The sequence below is a fragment of the Phocoena sinus genome, chromosome 19 (genome assembly GCF_008692025.1).
Source record: "Phocoena sinus isolate mPhoSin1 chromosome 19, mPhoSin1.pri, whole genome shotgun sequence".
In the NCBI taxonomy this organism is placed as follows: Eukaryota; Metazoa; Chordata; class Mammalia; order Artiodactyla; family Phocoenidae; genus Phocoena; species Phocoena sinus.
In genome coordinates this window covers 25,994,435-26,000,969 of record NC_045781.1, presented here as the reverse complement: position 1 = coordinate 26,000,969, position 6,535 = coordinate 25,994,435, and the positions used below count along the sequence as shown (strand labels likewise).

At 47.9% G+C, this 6,535-nt stretch overlaps 1 long non-coding RNA gene across 1 annotated transcript; it reads left to right on the top strand.

The window, feature by feature from the left end:
* The first annotated feature begins 1,336 nt into the window (after window positions 1-1,336).
* LOC116743475 lies at window positions 1,337-5,610 on the top strand. Its single transcript, XR_004346787.1, has 3 exons — window positions 1,337-1,383; window positions 1,872-2,024; window positions 5,385-5,610. It is a non-coding gene; the product is annotated as an uncharacterized LOC116743475 (long non-coding RNA).
* Window positions 5,611-6,535: the final 925 nt, after the last annotated feature.

Below are 6,535 nucleotides of genomic sequence, written 5' to 3'. Positions count from 1 at the left end.
GCGCAGCCGAGTCTGTTTACGCCAAACCACCCTGAACACAGCTCTCTTCCTTGGCCACCTCCTGCCTGATGGGCTGCCTCAGTCTCCCCAGTGTGATCCTGGCGGTTTCTGCTGTCCCTTCAAGACCCCCTCACCCAGAACGGTCGTCGTGGCCTGGGAACAGCTTCTGTCTTCTCGGCACCCCCGAGCCCTCGCTGACTCACCCTTCATGCCAGCTGCAATCCCCTCCCTCCCTGGGGTCCTAAACGCCCTCTGACCTCCGAGGCCCCTCCAACCTCCCTTCCCTTTCCCCAGGAGCCGTCTTTTCTCCCCAGGACTGCCAGGAGAGAACTTGAAAACCGATGGACGTGCACCTGTCTTCATCATGCCAAATGACCTCCAAAATCACCGCCCAAACTCCCAAACATCCTAGCAGTATTTGATTTACAGCTCACAGACTTTCCCACATCCATTATCTCCTTCTGATACATGGCCCCTGCCCAGCCACCTCCCTGCATATCCCGTCATTCAGTCAAACACGGGTTTTGATTTGGATAACACTGACAAAGGGAAAAAACGAGAACATCAAAATCATTTGCCGTCACTGTAATCTCTGTAGTCAGTGTATTCACTGCAAACTTCTCAGTACACGCGTACAAACCTTTGTGTAAACAAAATCAGACAGATCTATTATGAAACGTGTTTTATAATCTGCTTTTTTCCACCTAATATATTGTGGAACTTGGCTCATGTCATTAAAAAAAAAAAAAATGATGTTCTGGAAGCATCTTCAACGGCTGCCGAGTACTCCGTAGTCTAGCTACACCAGAAATTGATCAAGGTCCTGCACCCTTAAGCTTCTCAAGTGTTGCCTGTGGTCTTACAGCTAATCTTGGGCATCCTTGTGATCATGTCCTCAGAAAGATGTCCTAGCAATAGAATTGCCAGGTAGAAGAAAAACATCAAGGCTTTTGAAAAAATAAGCACACGTGGATTGAACCCCACATGTGGATTGACTCGCAACCTGTGTGTGATTGTTTAGGGTCAGGGGGCTGAGGAGGAACCAAAGCAAGAGGAGTCAGTGGTCTGAGGAGAGGTCTGAGCACATACCAGGCCAAAGCACCCTCAGATGTGAACATGGGGAAGGGGGTTTAGAAAGCAGTGGGGCCCCTGAGTGTCAGAGGACAGCGGAGAGGCTAGCCCCAATCCCCCTATATTAAGGGGTGGAGAAACAGGCCAGAGAGACACCACCCAGAAAGGCGGCGACCTCCAGTTCTGGAGTCTTTCCAACAGAGCCCTGTGCTTTCTGTAAAGCGAGCCCTGCCGGGGAAGAGCAGGCTGCACCTCGGTGTGGGAGTGTGGACTGGTCGTATCCAACCTGCCAAGCAGAGCCAGGGAGAGATGGTGGGTATGAGCCGGGGTCACGGACATACAGTGGCTATAACGAGCATGAGCGCCTGTGATGTGCCAGGCGCTGGTCCAGGCGTTTGGGTCTGTGATGACAAAGTGAGTGGAGGTAGGAGCTATGGCTATGCAAGAGATTCCAGCTCTCGCTCACATAGAAAGCAGTTTATGTGAGCCTTCATCCACATGCAAATCCTTCCCGGATTTTGCTGAAAAAACGTCTTTGCCACAGTGGCAGAGTCTAGGGTAGTGGTCCTCAAACACACACAAAGAGTGTACAAGACTCGCTTGGTGGGGGGAGGGGGAGGGGTTCAAAGTGCAGATTCCAGGGCCCCATGCTGAGAGTATGATTCTGTAGTTTTAGGTGGGGGCACTTGAGCCTGCATTCTTTCTTTTTTTTTTTAAGTGACGGATGTGTCAGCCCCATCACATATTTTTTAAACTCTTTATTGAATTTGTTATAATATTGCTTCTGTTTTATGTTTTAGTCTCTTGGCCGCGAGGCACGTGAGATCTTAGCTCCCCGACCAGGAATCGAACCCGCACGCCCGCCTGCATTGGAAGGCGAAGTTTTGACCGCTGGACGGCCAGGCAAGTCCCTGAGCCTGCATCCTGAAGGGTCCCAGACGACTCAGATGCAGGTGGGCCACAGACCACTCTTTAGGAAACACTGATGAGAGAGTGGTTGATTTTCATACGGAGACCCTGACAACTTTAGCTGTAGTAAAGTTAGTAGATATTAGGCTCACCCTGACAGTCTTTTCCCACACCCTGTTCCCACCCCGCCCCCAGAAAAGCATGCTTCTAATGAAGGGCGAAATGCATACCAGTTTAGGGGCTAGACATCAGGATCCCATGATTTACCTACTTTCTTCTCATAAAGCTAGGGATTAGTACTCTATTCTTCAGCAGATCCCCGAGAGAAGCGCTCGCACCCGCCCTTACGGCATTCACCCAGCAGATGGCACTAACTCATTTTAAATACCATTTGTAAAAGGAGACAAAGCTCAAGATAGATGGAGAGACAGAGAGAGGGCAAGACAGACAGACAGTGAGAGGACAGTCACAAGCAGAAACGTCCTGAAGTGACACAGAGGGAGCTGAAACCCTCCTGGATGTAATTTGTAATCTGGTGTGCAGCCTTGACTAATTGCCACACTTGTTTTCAAAATTCACCTGCTGCTTCCCAAACCTGGGATCTGGCTGCATAGCCTATTATCACCACAAGATGGCGATGCTGTGCCAGGAGGACCAGAAACACAGGAAAATCTAAGTCTTAAAAGGCAATGAGGGCTTGAGAATATGTCTTGAAAATAAGATCATGGAGGGAGAAGAGAGGGGGAAAGAGACATGTTGATTAGATTTGCAGCCTGTCTCTCAGAGTTCACGATTATGCTATTACCACGACAGCTGCTGCCACCAGCGGCTGCCATTACTGAGGGGTTACCACGTACCAGGCTGTGATACGCACTCTACATACATACACGGTTTCATTTCAAGTTCATCAAGCCTTACGAGGGAAGTTCCACGATGTCTCCACTTCTGAGAGGAAGCATTATGTGGGACACCAGAGGCTGGGACCTCTTGTATTTTCTCAAAAGAAATGGGGACAGTGATCTAATTCTGGCCACATCAACAATAGTGAATGGGGTGACTTATATGCATAAAAGGCTGAGGGTTCCTTCTTTCACTGAGCAGATATTTGAGTGCCTACTCATGCCTGGCCCTGTTCAAGGTGCTAAGGAAAGAGAACTGAAGGAACTAGAGAAAAATCCCTGCTTCTAGTGCAAAGAGACCACAGTAAACCACCAGGTTCCAGGAGGGGTGGCCATGGAGAAATTGAAGAACCCCAGGGCCAGAAAGTGCCTGCAGGGGCATTTTAGAGGATGTTGGTGGTGAGCTGGAGCTAGTCCCACCGACCCTCAGAACCAATTGTTTAATTTTCAGGAATTTTGTGAGCCCGGTCTTAAACACATCCATTTTTAATGTTAAATTATATGAACTTACAATTGTTATATTTAAAAGGTATCATTAAATAAGTCATATTTAAAACTTATTCCTTCCTAATTATTTTACATTTTACAATTATCCAATGAGAAGCACACTTCTTCCGTAAAGGACCGGATAGTAAATATTTTAGGCTGTGCGGAGCATACAGTTTCTGTCATTAACTACTCAACTCTGCCCTTGTATCTTGAAAGCAGCCACAGATATGTAATATGAATGGGCGTGACTGTCTTTCAGCAAAACGTTATCTACAAAAACAGGCAAACAGGCGGTGGGCTGGGTTTGGTCCCCCAGCCGTAGTCAGCAGCCCCCGGTCTGTACTCAGCTATTCCTGTCTGTCGTATCTGGTTGGTGGATATGCTATATATTGATACTTGTGTGCTAATCCTAGCTACATCTCTTCCCGGTGCCACCTTCAGGGATGTCACACTGGCAGCTTGCAATCAGCCGCTGTGAAAGTATTTACATCTCAAAATTGGCAAACGCTGCAGATCAGGGCTTTTTTTTCCTCCCTGGAGAGCTGGCTGTTAAACATTTACCAGCACACCAGCGGCTAATGTGGTCTGAGAAGGCCTCTCTGGGGACGTGAACTCTGCACGGGAACCTGAAACTGCACTTAAGTCTTTCTGTCCTGCAGCTGCCCATCCCACCCACCAGAGGTAACATACAGGACATAGCTTGGAAACAGATCTGAACAAACAGTCTAAAGTTCGCAGAGATGGCCAGAAAGAGTAAAACACACACTTGTTTAAAACGTAGAGATTCCAGTATCATAACCCCACCACGACACACTCCACGGAGCAGCCTTGCTTGTCTGTATTCAGCCATGTAGGACGCACAGCTAAGAAGCCATGCATCGTGCCCCAAGGCCTGGCCTCATTTATTCCACAGGCTGGTGAGACTCTGCCTGCTGTCAAATGGGATTCAATAGGTACAACCTCGGAGGTCACATTCAACGTCTCACAAAGTAGGGAGGGGTGGCAGAGAGGGACTCAGGAGGCCTCCCTGGGGAAGTCAATTTCAATCCAACTCTTCAAACCTGAGTTCAAACTGCTTCGGAAAAGGCAGTATTTGAAACAGACCTGGGTGTTATTTGTAAGGGGATGGTCTGATGTATAAAATTTAAGAGTTTTCATAAACTCCTAGGAAAGGGATTAGGTCAAAGCAGTGGATGCAACTTGCAAATTTCTGTGGCGCTTTTGTAATGGAGGTCACTGCTGGGTAAATTACTCTACCTTTACGATGTCCAGTTCCGTCTTCACTCACCTAATTACTTCAATGAGACCTCAAACTACTCCCTCTTCCAATGAAATTCAGCATTGCGCAACAGCCCTCCAAAAGTGGCAGCTTGCACAAACCTGACTGTCCACAGTTCAGTGTAAAGACTGCCCCCCAAAACACTGAGCCCCTTCCTAAGAGCTTTCCCACCTTCTCACCTAATCAGCCTGGTGGGTTTTCTTTTCTGTTTATGACATCTAAGTTTCTACACACCTTGGAATATTTCCTGAACAGGATAGCATCTTCATTATGCCCCGTGAAGGATATCTTCATTCAAGCCCTCTTCAGAAGTAGTGACATTCACCCTGTTTCCAAATCCTTTCCCTGGCCTCTAGAATACATCCCACATAGATTTCCAAGGCTCTTTCTCAATAGTCTGGGCCATGAGCTTTACAACAGATTTTCTACTTCCCCTTTGGAGCCTGTCCAAGTCCATAGTCCTCTTTATCAGAGCAGAAGTTCCACCAGGGAACGACAGGTGGATTACGTTTCCCTCAGAAACTCCATTCCCCCTGACAAGTGTCCCCCGATCCCGGCTGCATGTTGGACTAATGAAAGGAGCTGTGAAAAATGCCACGTGCCTGTGGCCCCGTTGTCACCGAGCAGGACCCTGTGGAAACTTCCTGGGACAGATGCCTACCCTATACCCTCTGCTTTAGCTCCTCTCTGAAGCACCTAGATAATAGTATCTGATGCATATTTCCTGAGTTTTTCAGATGCTAAAACCACCACCAAATGGAGGAAATTTACTACTTGATGACCAGTAGCCCCCAGACCTTCTGGCACCTATGGATTGATGACGTTAACCCCTGTGACAACACCTTGTTACCTCACCATCAACCAATCAGAATTGTGCATGAGCTGATCACATACCCTGGGACCCTCCCCCCTCACCTGGCCTTTAAAAGTGCTTTGCCGAAACTCTTTGAGGAGTTGGGGGCTTTGGGGGCACGAGCCACCAGTTCTCCTTGCATGGCCCTGCAATAAACCTTTCTCTGCTCTGAACTCTGTTTCAGTTTGTTTGGCCTCACTGTGCATCAGGCACAGGAACTTGCGTTTGGTAGCACCATCTGCAGACTCCAGTGGGTTCGGATGGGCACAGGCATGAGTTATCTTAAAAGCCTCCATCCGTGAATTCAGTGCGCGGCCAGGATTGAGAACTGCTGCTGTAGGCAGCAGCACAGCCCTTCTCAGGAAAGTGAGGGACAAGAGGCCGCAGCAAGTCAGGAAAGGAGCAGGGAGCCAGGACCCAGGAGAAGAGGCCTAGAGAGGCCATGGTCCTCTGCCAATCGGGTAGCCTGCCTCCAGCAAGGTCTGGCTTTGACTGTCCACATCCACAGGTGGACACAAGCGTATAAACTATCACTGTCTCACTGACACACCCACAAAGAGAAAGAATGGATCTACGAAAAATCATGAAAACCCTTGAATCTGAACAAAGGAAAATCTGAGTGATGTTAAAATGGCAAAGTTTCATTATCACCAACGTGTCATTCAGCTATGCACTTCTGAAACAGGAAAGTTCTGGAAGGTTCTATATTCATACGAATATTGCCAACTCAGACCATTCTGGCTTTCTTACCTTGGCATAACAAGTGACTTAAAATCCAAGTAGTAATTCCTGTAGAAGGCTTGTTGTATCAGTTATCTAAAAGAAGGTAAAAGTTTCGGCCCTTACAGCATCATGTAATCATGCCTCTGGATTATACAGAAAAGTAAACTGTTTAACTGCCTCCTTGGCAGCTGTGAGGGACCAGGACACACTATTCTATAGTGTGTCAACAGTTTTGTGCCCATGTTTAGAGATGAACAACTTCTGGCTGGATTAGAGACTGGTGGATCAGAGCTTGGAGGTACCAGGTTATTT